Genomic DNA, 15,185 nt, shown 5'->3' with positions numbered 1-15,185 from the left:
GGATGTAGAGGTTGAGCAGATGGTAAGGTCCAATGGTCTTCTCTATCATCAGAAGAAATAGAGTTCGTGACTTCCATTTCATCCAATCTGTGTGAGCAGCCAAGCAGTCTGGGAAGGGTTCTTTCTGGAGTGTCCTTTTTGCCCACCAAGAGAGGAGTTAAGGAGGAAAACAGTTGAGTAAGCATGACTCTCATCTGTGTTACTCTGGTTCACTTAATGAACTCTAGAATAACAGTAGCTTTTTTGACTACCATGTCCCCCTGTTGACTTGTCTCAAGTCATATCCAGGTTCACACTCCTCAGTTTCCCTTATATTGGGAACAGTTATAACAAAAACACAACCTAGACAACAACCACAACAGAAATTGTACAGGTGCCACTGGGAAAATTCCCATTACCCTCATTCTCACCACTATCTTCCACATCATTGTGACAGATACTCCTGTCAGAGAGAGAGAGAGAGAGAGAGAGAGAGAGAGAGAGAGAGAGAGAGAGAGAGAGAGAGAGAGAGAGAGAGAGAGAAAGAAAGAAAGAAAGAAAGAAAGAAAGAAATAAAGAAAGAAAGAAAGAAAGAAAATTAGGTCAGAAAGGTTGATTGAGGCAATATTGTGCTATCTAAGGTATTTGTAGAGGCAATGGGGAATCAATATAGGTTTTTCAGCAAGGCCAAGAAAATGTCATGGTTAGACTTATAAGTTAGGAAGTTTATTTTGATGAGATAGCTGAGATAAAGATAAAACATGATGTAGGGACATCACTTAATAGGCTAACAGAATAGTTCAGGGAGGAGTTGAGAGAGTCTGAACTAGGACAGTAGCTTTGACTAAAGAGAATACAAATGTGAAAGGTGTTGTGGCGATAGAATCCTACTTAAAATGAGTGGATCAGTGACCAGGGCTAGGAAATAACTAGCACTGTGTTGTCTCTCTAGCTAAATTTCAAGTCTGAGGACTAAAAGATAGCTCATTCCTGCCTTAACCCAGAGGCCTCTCCGCTTGTGTGTGGGAAAAAATGTCCAGTCTTGGCCAGTAGCAAAATGATTTTCATCATTATAACCTTGTTATCAATGGTTTCAAACTGCTGAAAAATTTTCCTTCAGGGCTGCAACTCTCTATATTTGGTCTTGCGCCAAAAGGTATAGTATTTGAGTGAAATTGGTCTCGCCATTCTTCCCTCAGGGGAGCATGGAAATATATTTTTTCTGCTTAAAAATTCAGTTCCCTTCTTGGCTCAAACAACTGAACTTATAACCGTCAACTTCATATCTAAGTCAGTTTCAATAAAGAATCAAATCTTGTAAAATGTTAAGATGTTTGAGCTAAGGTAGGAAAGTAGCTTAAATCCTATTCTTAGAACAGGAACCGAAAGGAGAAGTTTATGGAGTGTTCACGTTTATTCTATCAGAGGTGTGCTGCAAATTGTTAAATCAGAGAAGGAAGGAATTAGCAGTTTCTAACTAAATGGTTATTTATACTGCCCTCCCAAACATTAACATGGTAATGATAGAGCCATATTTTTCTTACTCTTTCTATTATCCTAGTTGGGAAACAAAATGCGCAGTAAAAAATAATAGACTACTATTGCTTATAATTTTAAAATAACAAAAATTAAAGTCAAATCCTATTAGACCAAATACTTTCTCAACAGAAATATCTGTTTAACAAACTACTTCCAAGCTGTAGCCATTGGCCTACATACTACAAGAATCACAGAATGTTCAGAGATAGAGGGGATGGTACTGTATTAATAATTATATATAATATACAACATACGAAAATAGGGATTTTTAAAGGAAGAGATAAAAGTGAAATAATATTTTATTCTAAAGTCAATAGATAGTTACTGGAGTATACTGAATAGGACAATGACATGGCCAGACCTTTGCTTTAGGTAAATCACCTTAGCAGCTGCATGTAGAATGGGGGTGGGGGGGAGAGAGAGAGAGAGAGAGAGAGAGAGAGAGAGAGAGAGAGAGAGAGAGAGAGAGAGTTAGTTGACACAAGAAAACCAGTTAAAAGGCTATTTGAATATTCTAGGTCATAGTTGCAAGACGCAAAACTATGGTAGTAGATAATGTGAGGAGGGAGAATAGGCTAGATGAGAGAGAAAGATGGAAGTAGAACAATTTTGTGGCTGATTGGCATGTAGGGTGAATGAGTGAGGAGCTGATGACAGCTCTGAGGTTGTAAGTCTGAGTGACTAGAAGGATGATTGTCCCCTGAACAGAAATAGGGAAGTTTGAAAGGGGGTGAGTTTGGGAGAAAAGATAGTGTCATGAGAACTGTTGTGCCCATTACCAACCATCTATTCCTCCTCATACTATAGTACTTCATCACACATCAAATGAGAAGGGGGATGGGGATCTTACTCACTTACTGATTACCCTAGAATGCAAATCCCACCCTTCAAGGACTGCCTGACACAGCATTCTGGAAGACAGCAGTAAGAATGAGGATAAGGGGATTTTTCAAGTGATACCTAATACAATTGCTGCTGTTGTCATTTGAGGTTTGTTTGTGTCATGACTATTCTCAAGGATCCCCAAACTGGTTCAGGATGTCTGGGAGAAGACAGAATGGGCTAATGTTGGCTGTTGATGCTAAGTGAGGTTGTTTTGGAGACAAATCCCAGGATTGACTATTATGGGAAGGACAGGATATAACCCATATTCCCATACTCTGATTGGCTGACTATACATCTCTTGGGATTAGGCCACCAATCCTTCCCCCTCCCTCCTTCGCTGTGAGACCATTGTTCTAGTTTATCAACTTCTTCAATCATTGTTCTGTCATCAAGTATGTTGTCCATCCCTCTCACGTTCCTGCCATTTGTAAATTTGATGAGTATGGTTTATTCGTTTATCCGAGTCATGGTTCGTGTATGTTTATTGGCCCTGTGTCAATCACAGATCCCTAGAGCACTAGTAGATATCTCTTTCCAAGTCCGTATCTAACTACTGATATCTTCTCCTCTGGGTATGACCATTCAGCTAATTCCGAATCATAGCCATATTTTTACCTTCTATTGTTTCCACAAAAATATCAAGACCCTATCAAATAGTTAACGAGTATAGGCAGACTATATTGGTAGAATTTCCATGATTACCAGATTAATAGCCCCATCCAAAAAAAAAAGAAGAGAAAGAAAGAAGGTTAGTCTGGCCTTCAAAAAGTACAAAGGCTAAGCACTGCTTCACAGACCATCCTCTCTAGATTCTTCTGTGGATCTTGCACAACCACTTCTTGATAAATCCATGCTAGTTCTTTGCAATTAATATTCTTGTTCTAGATGTTCCTGATCATCCCTTTAATAATATTTTTCTGGAATATCTCCAGGAATTTCAGTCTCCATTCTCTTCAATTTTTTTGGAAAATCAATACCTCTTCTTTTTTCATTCTCATAATCTAACAAAAATCATTGAAAGGGGCTCAGCAGTAATATCCGTCAGATCCTTCAGTACCTGAGAACATAATTTGTCTGGGCCAGGTAAATTGAACTCATTAAAGGCAGCTAGGCTCCCTCCTCTCCTTTCTTATCTTGGGTATCATCTTTCTATAAACCATTTTTCTTCTGCCTTTTTCAGCCCAATTGTTATTGTCCTTGAAAAAGAAAACAGAAACAAATAAGATTTGAATCACTATGCATTTTCTCCATCAGCTAGAGGAACCAACTTAGCCCTTGTTTGGGTCCTCTTCTTTTACTTGATAATAGATTTGGAAAAAAACAGAAATCCCTTTTTGGATATACTTAGCTTTCCTCACCAGTTTTTCACCTTGTTCTGAGCTTTTGCACTCAATGTTATTCTTAGAGGACTAAATCCCATTTTCATATTCATGTAAAAAAGAGGGAGTCAAACCATCTAAGATCTATAATTTTATAACTTTTAAGGTTCCTTTTAGTCGTAAGATCATAAATCTAGATGGTCTAACTTACTCCACTGACATAAATGTGAAAGTGAGGTTCAGTCAAATCAACTTAGATTTGTCAAAGATATATTCATGCATCTATGTATCTATGTGTGTATATATATATATATATGTAAATATGATTTGGCAAAGGCATATACATCTATCTATATAAATATAAAGTTATATATATGTGGTATTATATTATGCGATATATAAATTATGATGTATTATTGTTCAATTTTTTCAATTGAGTCTGACTCTTTGGGACCCTATTTGGGATTCTCTTGGCAAATATGCTGGAGTGTTTTGCCATTTCTTTCTCCAACTCATTTAACAGATGAAGAAACTGAGGCAAACAGGGTTAAGTGACTTGACTAGGGTTCCACAGCTAGTAAGTATCTGAAGCCAGATTCGAACTCAGGAAGATGACTCTTCCTGACTCCAGACCCAGCCTTCTATCCACTGAACCACCTAGCTGCCCTCATATAGTATAATATATAAATTACATTATCATACATAATGTAATTTACCTATTGTAGTTATAATACTTTGTATAGACAGATATGTCTTTGACAAATCTATTTATTGGTGAGTTGCATGCACAATATTTAGTAGTACGAAAGTATGACAAAGTAATTTGGTTAGTTCCTTGGAGGTCATTATAAAAGGATTTGATTTGCTGTTACCTTAATAATATGATTTGTGTCAAATTTGGGCTATGGCATACAAACAGGAAAGAGTATTGACAATATTCACTAATTAGGCTCATAATAATTCATATTTACATAGCATAATAAGGTTTACGAATTTTGTTTCTCAAGACTTGACAAGGTAGGTAAAGTATTATTACCTGCCTTTGACAGATTAAAAAACTAAGATTCAATGAACTTATCACTTTCTCATCTTACATAGCTTTCATTGTGAATATTTGAAGCCATGTCTTCTCTTGATTGCAAATTGATTTCTTTTTCTCCTATACCAAGCTGCTTCTAAGTAACAGAATTGTTAATGGCTTCCAAAATCATATGAATAAGGTGATCTAAAACTACTTTAAATCAATGGTCCAATTTCTTTTTATGGATATCTAAGACATGACAGACACAACATAGAACAAATAATAAGAAAAAGACTTTTTTGAAAATCATAGGCTCATAGCACCACAGTTTAGAGCTGGAAGGAACCCCAGGCACCATCTAGTCCAAATCCTTGTAAACCAGAGAGGCTATGACTTATTCAAGGTCACACAGGTTGTAAATGTCCAGAGTTGAGATTTGAATTCAGGACTTCTATTCATTTCCCCCATACTTTACCTAGAGGAAATTGTATAATCTAACATTTTTCATTATTAAAAAGTTCAAAATCCCAAATTTGCCTCATTCTATTTTGTTCATACAATTGAATTCTATATCCTTTGTTACTTTTTTAGCAAGATTCCTGATGTTTTGTTTGTGAATATTCAACAAATCTGGTACTGCAAGGAAATACACAACTAACATTTATACACACTAGTGAAAATCAAATACCTTATCTTATACTCAAATTTCTAATCTTGGTGAAGCAAAAAGGCACTTAGTTCAAACAAATGACTATAATTGACAATAGATGCATCAATCTGACCTTAATTAGTGAATTTCCTTTGTGTTTCAGCCATATGGATTTCAAACCAATCAAAAATTCGTCATAAAGAGGTTGAGTATTTTAAGGTACGTTTGTGTGACAGGGAAATCGAAAAATAAATCTTCATATGCAAGAGAGTGCCTATACATGCACTCACATAATTATGAAATTGTTCATGACATCTTTGTGGAGGGGCTGTATGTCAAACATGTTGCTACTGATTCCCGGTGATGAGATAATGTCTCTGACACCTGAGTCACCCTACAGTTTAATCATTACAGGTAGAGTACAAGCATTTATGTTGGTAAAGTAATGCAGTTTTTTTTAGCACAAGTCAGGACAATTGCCTTCATGTTTCCAGTGTCTGTAAAAGTTCACTTTTTAGTTCGTATTATCTCCTAGAAGTAGGTCATTATCTTTCCTTGTATTTGCAACCTTAAATATTCTAAGAGACTCAAGTTAGGCAAAACTGACATTTTTTCTCCTTTATAGTGTTCTAAAAGTCCTTGTGATAAAACTCTCTCCTTGCTTTACGCATGATAAAATATATTTGAGGAGGTGATATTTGCCTTGTCTTTTCCCACTTTGTGAAAACCATTAACAGGTAAGAGCATGAATGTCAAAGATCTTTATGAATTTACTTCTGCACATGTACCTTTAAATATTTTATTCAGTAGAATATCTTCAGTTGTTCAGCCTGGGAAATGTGGGTTTTTAATCTAATAATATAAAAGCACCAGCATTTTCATTTATATATAATCAGCTTGGACCAAGATCTGTTATCACAACTCTTCTTTCTTTGTTTAATCATAACCACCAAACCAATGAACTTTTTTCAATTATTTCTTTATACGTAAATGCTAAGAATAGTTCACCGAATACATGAATCACTTTATCCTTTTGCCTAAAAAAAAGTTCTCACAATAGTTGAGTTAGGGAGAGAGAGGAGTAAGGTAGCACTTATAAAATATTTGGAGTTTTTGGAGATTAAGTTCCACACAAAAAAGAAAAAATGTGGCATTTGTCTGCCATGCTTACTGACAAAAGTATCCCTAATATAATCAATATTGACAAGTAACCATAGGCTCTGAGTTCCATCTTTGTAATTTTTTTGGAAGATATAATTTAGGTTGTCTGAATCTTATCAGATTTTAAAGGTGTAAAAATATTCCATTGTTGTCTAAGGGTACCTAGCTACTAAAAATACAGGATTTAAAATACACTCCTTCCAAATACTCCTGGTCTTAGAATTTGCCACATCGGTTGTTAACCACAAATATGAACCCCTGCTCTTGTGAAATTTAGCTCACATTATATGATAATGCCATATCCTTGAAGCCTAGGATATTCTGAACTTCTCAAATGAGATTTCTTTGAAACAAACAAAGTATCATTATATTTAGCTTACATAATAGAAGGCCATTTCACTGAAGTATAGGAAACCTGAACTGCTCACATGGAATCCTCTTAAAGTAAACAAGCCTTGCTAAAGTAGTATGGAAATATTCTCAACCAAACTGTCTCGTAGGTTAATTATGGGTAAAGATGGTGTCAGAATTCCTTTTTTAAAGTCTTGTGCTTTGGCACACCAAAAGGAGGGGTTATATTTGTTTTACTTGGCCTCAGAGGACCAAAAAAAAGCAAACTTCAAGGAGGCAAACTTAGGTTTGCTATAATGAGAAACTTCTGAATAATTAGAGCTCTCCAAAAGTGGAATGGGCTGGCTCTAGGATTTAGCTGGTCTCCCTGTTTTGGGGGAGTCTTCAAGGAAAGACTTGCTGGCTTTGTTGTAGATGGAGTTCTTTATAGGTATGACTTTGACTAGATGGCTCCTGAGATCCTTCTCTACTTTGAGATTTTGTGAACTAATAAACTGAAACTCCCCATATGGGCCAGACCTTTCTGTGTTTGGGTTCCTGCTGACTTTTAGATGTATCTGATATAAATAAACATCAATGAGCTAAAATGAAATACTCCAGTGAAGTTGCATATGTGGGCCTCTGTTCTAAAGTCAGAGTGCAAATCCCAGATAGTTTAAAAAGTACTCTTGAAAAATCCCTTAAATTGTCCATAAAGTACAATGTGGTATCTTTAACAGTTGGCATTTAAAAGGACTTGCATGTCTTTAAAGGAAGGAAGTTTTGTTTTTGTTTTGTTTTGTTTTTCCCTCTGAAGGTTACAGTGGAATTTAAGTTCAATGCACACATGATATAAATCTATCATATAGGCACATATGATATAATTCTATCATATCATAAATTCTATCATGTTATTACGCAATCCCAATTAACAAATGAAATTTATATTTGAGCAGCCACTGCTGCCGTCTTCTTTCCACCTTGCTGCTGGCATAGTTGGAGGTGGCTTGAATCAAGGGGAGTTCCCATTCTTACCTCTAGACAGTCAGTTCACTGAATCTGTAGCTAAAAATATATATTCTTGATCCCCAAGTTGAAACTCATAATGCACTTTCTCACAGATTCCACTGACCCTTGTTTTAACATAATCAGACAGCACCAGGACCTAGACTGCTGCCTGGCTGCTAGACCTCAAATAAAGACCCTCCTGCCCTGCCCTGGAAGTAGTCCACTCAACACTGGAGTAAGTTCTTGGGCAAAGATGACCTGTTTGAGGATAAGTAGCTCAATCTTGTCTCATTCTTTTATAACCAGCCTGGCTCCATGACTCTACCAACCCTCCCCTTGACTGTTACTAGGCAGGGCCAGGACCAGGGACAGGATACAAAGCCCTCTTGCTGTATGCATGTCTTGTCCTCCCCCAACTTCTTTCTCAGGTATAGACAATCAAATCATCATTTTTTGCAAAAGTGACAATTTACTGCCCTATGGCTCCACTTGGTATCTATGTAATTCTGAGGGGTTTAGGCTGCCTAGTCCAAAGAGGTGGTCGTTGGCCACCTCTCCCTATTTTCTCATTCTCATTCATATCAGCTTAATTACTCCTGTACCCTTATCCTACTGTCCCTTGGCTTTCCATGGTGCCCTGTTCTATTGCTTTTCATAATAGACCTATACCCTCTCCTCATGAAATAAATAGTAAAAATTAATTTTTGTTGTTCAGTAGTTTCAGTTCTGTCCAACTGTTTGTGATCCCATTTGGGATTTTCTTGGTAAAGATGCTGGAGTGGTTTGCCCTTTCCTTCTCCAGTTCATTTTACAGATGAGGAAACTGAGGCCAATAGGGTTAAGTGACTTGCCCAGGGTCACACTGCTAGTAAGTGTTGAGGCCAGATTTGAACTCATCCTGACTCCAGGCCCAGTGCTCTATCTACTATGCCACCTACTTGCCCCTAATTAATAGGTAGCCTTTACATAGTACTTTAAACTTTACAAAGTTCTCTGAATATTGTCTCATTCATTCCTCATAACAATTCCATGGAGGAGGTACTGTTATCACCCTCATTTTACAGATGAGGGAACTGAGGCACAGAAAGGTTAAGTGTCTTGCCCAGGGTCACACAGCTGAGATAAAATTTGAACTACTGACTCTTCAGTCCTAGGTTCTATCCACTGCGCCACCTAGCTTTACCAGCTTAAACTATGTATGCAAAAAAATCACTTTATATTTATTTTGCATTTACTTATATATGTACATATGTGTACATTGCTTTCCCCCAATAATACACATGCATCTAGACAGCAAGGACTGTTTAATTTTTCCTTCGTTTCCCCAATGCCCAGGACAGGGCCTGGCACATAGAAGTACCTTAAGTACGTTGTTGAAGTGAATGGAAAATGGCTTTATATTCTGATTCACTGATACTTTTAGTGCCTTGGTATAGAAGTCCAAGGGGTAGCTAGGTGGTGCAGTGGGCAGAGCACCAGGCCTGGAATCAGGAAGATCTGAGTTCAAACCTGGCCTCAAATATTTACTAATTGTGTGACCCTGGGCCGGTCACTTAACTCTTTGCCTCAGTTTCCTCATCTCTAACATGGGGACACTCTGGAGAAAGAAATGACAAACCACAACAGTGTCATTGCCAAGAAAATCCCATAACCAAAATCCATGGGGATACACAGAGTTGGACACGACTGAAGGAACAACAAATAGAAGTCCAAAGACCTGAGTTTTAATTCTAGTTATTTCCTCTCTTTGAGCCTGTTTCCTCATCTACAGAATTATCTCCAAGTAGCTCCCTTGTAGCTACAACATTCTACATTTCTATTCGTTTAATATTATGGTGAAACAAGATTGTACAGTAAACAGGCTTTTGGGGACTGTCCTGGGAACCTAAGCACCATTTTAATAATTTGTTTTTAAAGCTAGAAAAATGCCTTCCTGGTAAACAGTTATCCAAGTAACCGAATTAACAGCAAACATTTGAAACACAAACTACTTGTAAGTTGGAGACTGGTAGTAGTAGGATAATGTCATATTTTTAGGTTTCAATAAAAATGTACTTGCCCGCGGCATAATTCTTTTAGATTCAGCCTGATTTCTGGTTTGTGTTAATTGGCATGGCTGAGGTACCTGGTACTCAGAGCATTCCTGCAGCAGAACCCTGGGGCCTACCTTAATTTTCATTGAACCATAATAATCAGAATTGAAAACATATACTGAAGCATGTGTACTACCAACACAATAGACATAGTGATTCATGGGCCCAATTTACCTTAAAGTTTCCTGGTTCAGCTCTCACGTGATGAATTTCTTTTCTGGTTAGTAGGGAGAACAAAGTAAAAAAATAGGAAGTGTCAATCTTTCCGAAATTAGAAATATTGCATGGATTTACCATTTTATGTCCAAATCGAGAAAAGTTATATTTTGTAATGAATTCCACCTTTTGTTCATAACTAAACACGTCCTTTGTATGGTTTATTTCACTGAATGACTTTCAAGCCACCAAGAACAAAATGTCACTAAACCTTGATTAGTATTTTATTATGCACAGCTGAGTAATCATTGAAGTCATGGATTAGAGAAAAAGGGCTGTCCCAGCAGAAGCCCTACTTAATTCTCTTTGAGATGCATATTTATATCCATCTACTCATATGTGAGCATATATCTACATATACCTGCATGTATATATACACATACACTCAGATTCTTTGAGGGGGGTATTATTTATTCATTTTAAACTTAAAAATAAAAAAAAGAACATTTCCATGTACACAGCACAATATAAAAAGAAGATTCAGTATAAAACCACGAATTTCCATTTCACAATGTCATTTAAAAAAAACTATGTAATAAATACTACACATCATTTTCAAAGCTATTCTGCTTTTTTGTGCTTCCTTCTAAGTTTTCTTTTGTTCTCTGCTGTGTGCTTTTCTTCGTTCCTCCCTTCCCACCGCACCCTAGGGAAGACTACCATTAGACAGAAATATATGTATATGTATATGTATATGTATATATATATATATACACACGTATGTATGTTTGTATGTATGTGTGTGTGTTTGTGTAAAACCATACTATACATACTTCTCTTTATCAGTTCTTTCTCTAGATGTGGACAGCATCTTCCTTCATAGGTCCTTTGTAGTTGACTTGAGTATTTATAATACTCAAAATGACTTAGTTGTTCAAAGCTGTTTTTAGAACAATATTGCTCTTACTGTGTACAGTGTTTTCTTGGTTCTGTTCATATTCAGATTTTATAAAACTGCTCCCTCTTTCCATCTACGTCTGCGTATGTGTGTGTATGTGTGTGTGTGTGTGTGTGTGTGTGTATTGGTTCTGACTCATTATTTTATGGTTCTGTAAGCTCCCTCCACCGATGCCAATCAGCAGCTGATTTCTAATTTACAATCTTAGGGAGTTTCCTGGGACATTGAGAGATTAAATGACAGAGCAATGGTTAAAACCACTATGTGCCAGAATCAAGACCTGAACCCCGGCCTCTCTATCTCCCAAGACCCACCCACTGTACCACACTGTCTCTCCACTGTATTATGGTTCAAAGGCAGGAATTGGAACAACCAGAATTTTTCTGATTTCCAAGGCCAGTCCTCTCTCTACTTCATCATGTTCTCACTAGGCTCACCTATCTACCTACCTACTTCCCTAACCTACCTACCTACCAATGGAGAAAGAAGGTGGGGAGTCTGAACATAGGATTTTATCAGTATAGGGATTTTGGGGCTTAGAAACTACACTGATGCAAATTTGCAACTCATCTTAATTTAGGTCCAAAGAGTTGCCTGGGGGTACTAAGAGGTTAAGCAAATGACTTGGGAATTGTCACATTTCTGATGTATGTCAGAAGTAGGACTTAAAACCTATGTCTTCCCAGCACCAAGGCTAGTTTCCCAGTCACTGCCCGTACACACCACACTGCTTCTCACATGTGCCCACATATACACACGTATGTATCTCATCTTCCCAAAACTCCCTGCCAAAATTTGGTGTAACCACTCACTGCTCATACTTCAACTTATCATTTGCCCCATCCCCGCTTGGAGAGACAACCTCTATCTTGAGTATTAAGCAAGATCAGGAAGAAGACATACATTCATTTGCTGCATACATGTATGCATGTTTTCACACACGAACACACAATTTCTCAGAGATTGATAATTAAATCAATATTACCTCTACAAAAATAAAAGGATGGATAATCTACTGTCCAATGGCTCCACTCAGTATATCTGTAATTTTTATTCTTGGGCTTAATTCGGAACCTTTGTTGATGCTACTTATAATAACAACAATAACAACGATGTTTCACATATATTGCATGAGGTTAGGTAGTACCAATATTATTATCCCCATTTTACAGATGAAGAAATTGAGGACAATGAGATTAAGCAGATTTCCCAGAGCTAGTAAGTAATGTAGCCAGGATTAAAGAGTTTCCTACTACAAGCCAGCTGTTCACATTGCTTTCTCCTTTCCATTTGTCCCTTCTCCTTTTGAACTAAGCTTCTGACTTTGTTACACATCTTCGGAACTTAGATGGCCATTCCTAGACTAAAAAACCCTTCTTTTGTTCTGGTGTTTCCACCCGCTTTTACCTGACTCTAAGAGTCTGCCTAGACTTCCACCCTTCCTCAGTCTCACCTGTCCTGTGGTACCTTAACCTAGACTATAACACTTGCTGCCAAATATTGGATAACTCTCTTTAAACACACACACACACACACACACACACACACACACACACACACACACACACATACACACACACACAGAGAAATAGTTGGAAACAAATTACGATTTAGTTTTGTGTGTTTGCTATCATAAGGTAATGTGTCTCATCAGTTTCTTTACTCCATTGACAGTTTCTAAAATCCAGAAGTGTTCAATGAGCTTTAAGTCAACAAGTATTTCTATGTGCCAAGTATTGGGCTAAGCCTTGGGAATACAAATATAAGCAGAATGAAATATAGTCCCTGTCCTCAAAGAGCTTATATTCTAATGATGGAAGATAAAATATAAGAGGAAGCTGAAGTGTGTGAGTGGGGAGAGATGAAAGTACCCAGGTACCTGGTGGAGTGGAATGGTGGAGAAAGCCCAGAGAACCTTGAGTGCAGCCTCAAAGAGCCTGAGCATCCTCCTTAAAATGGAGCTTCTGGGTGGAACCAGACCATCAGAGGGAAAGGGGAGAGGGGCCTTCTGATGTGTGAATGGAGGATTGGGAAATACTTCCTGTAGAAGGTGAGATTTTACCCCGGACTTGAAGGAATTCAGGGAGACCAGGAGGTGGAGATGAAGAAGGATAGCGTCACAAGAATGGGAGTCAACTGATGAAAATGCCTGCTGTTTGCAGGTAGAGCATATTGTGTGAGGAATAGTGAGGAGGCCAATGTCACTGGATCACAAAATACACGAGGAAGGGATGTATATGTTATAAAAATACTGGAAAGGGGTGTGTGTGTGTGTGTGTGTGTGTGTGTGTGTGTAGGAGGTGGGAAGTGAGGTTATAAGGGACTTTGAATGACATACAGAGAATTTTACATTAGATCCTGGAACTGATCAGAGTTTATTGAGTCAGAGGATGGCACGGTCAGACCTGCACTTTAGGAAGATCACTTTGATAGCAGAGTGGAAGATGAATTGGAGTAAGGAGGGACTTGTTCCAGAGAGACCAACCAGCAAGCTATTCTAATAGGCCAGGTGTGAGGCAACAAGAGCTTGCACCAAGGTGGTGGCAATGCCAGAGTACAGAAAGGGAGGACGTGTGGGAAAGATGTTAGAAAGATAAAATCAACAGGCTTTGGCAATAGATAGGTTATGGGGGTTTAGAGAAAGTGAGGAGTCTAGGTTGTAAACCTCAGTGACTGACTGGGAGGATGGTGGGATTCTTAACAGTAATAAGGAAGTTAGGAAGAGAGTAGAGTGGAAAGATAATAAGGTCCATTTTGGACATGTTGAGTTTAAGATATCCATTGACTATCCAGTTGGAGATGTCTGAAAGTCACTTGGAGATGCAAGACTGGAGGTCAGCAGAGAAGTCAGAATCTGGATAAGTAGACACGAATCATCAGCATAGACATGATCATTGAAACCATGGGAGCTAATGAGGAAATGTAAAATCCCACCCCTTTGTTTTACAGGTATGGAAACTGAGGCCCAGAGAAGTTCAGTGACTCATCTAGTGTCACTAGATGCAGGATTCAAATCCTAGTTCTCTAATTCCAAATCTAGGATCCTTTTCACTCTATTATGTTACTATTCTTATAGAAGTCATGTTTCTATAGCCCTGCAGTTTAACTGGTTAGTTTATGGAATTTACTGGGTCAAAGTTGTAAGTGATATATGCTTATGGAGCAGCTCAATCCTCTTTGCTTAATAATCAAAGATTGAATATCTGTTCTTCAGCCAGCTGTGTTTTGTGTATGGCGTAATGTGTATGGTAGGGCCCATGTGTGAAAATGGGGAGGAAAGCCCCTCAAAATGCAACATGACAGTCACATGATGATAGATAAGTAGATAAATAGATAAATGATAGATAGATAGATAAATAGGTAGATGATAGTTAAAGTTTTTAAGTGCTTCTGTTAATGCTTACTATGCCAGGCATTGTATTAATTTCTAGGAATACAAATACAAACAATAAGAAAGACAATCTCTGCCCTCAAAAAACTTACATTTTTAAAATTTATTTTTTATTCTGAACTTAAAAAATAAAACAAGCATGTCCATAGCATAGTAGAATGGAGAAAAAAGATCGTTGTACATAGAACTGCAAATCCACAACTTGCTAACACACTCTAATGCGGGAAGACAATACATTAAAAGAAGCTGGGGGAAGGAGTGAGGAATGGCACATAGGGCAAGATGAGAAAGTTGTCTGGGGAGTTAAGAGCTAGTCCAATTTCAAAGTGAATATGGCTGGCATGAGGTGACATGCATACAGAAAAATACCATATACAAAGGATAATTGTTATTTTGATATATATGTTTATAAATGAAATGTATCAAGAGTAATCATGAAATAGGTAAATTGCAAACCAAATAAACATAAACCAAGTTAATGGTGAATCTGCCTGTGTTTGGAGAGCACATTCTAAACCGATCTGTTAAAGATCTTATTATCCTGCTTATCAAAAAGCATTTAATGAGGGCCATGGTGCATACGGTGCTGTACTCAGCCTTTTACAAAGTCAACAAATCCAGTATAATTTCTAACATTTAGTAGATTACAATCTAAAGGGGATAAAGTTCTGGAAGTACTAGTTATAGAATGATGAA

General features: G+C 37.6%; 1 protein-coding gene across 2 annotated transcripts in view; it reads left to right on the top strand.

The window, feature by feature from the left end:
• The window catches only part of OTUD7A (OTU deubiquitinase 7A), a 453,848-nt gene that overhangs the window by 231,870 nt on the left and 206,793 nt on the right, over positions 1-15,185 (top strand). The window contains exon 4 of one of the 2 annotated variants that reach the window (XM_036734697.1): positions 5,556-5,611. The exons of the other annotated variant lie outside the window; for it this stretch is intronic. The gene's annotated coding sequence lies outside the window, so the exon portion shown is untranslated. The remainder of the gene's footprint in view (positions 1-5,555; positions 5,612-15,185) is intronic. 2 annotated transcript variants of the gene reach the window in all.

The sequence above is a fragment of the Trichosurus vulpecula genome, chromosome 8 (genome assembly GCF_011100635.1).
Source record: "Trichosurus vulpecula isolate mTriVul1 chromosome 8, mTriVul1.pri, whole genome shotgun sequence".
Lineage (NCBI taxonomy): Eukaryota > Metazoa > Chordata > Mammalia > Diprotodontia > Phalangeridae > Trichosurus > Trichosurus vulpecula.
Note: the sequence above shows the minus strand (reverse complement) of the source record. Positions and strands in the feature narration are given on the sequence as shown.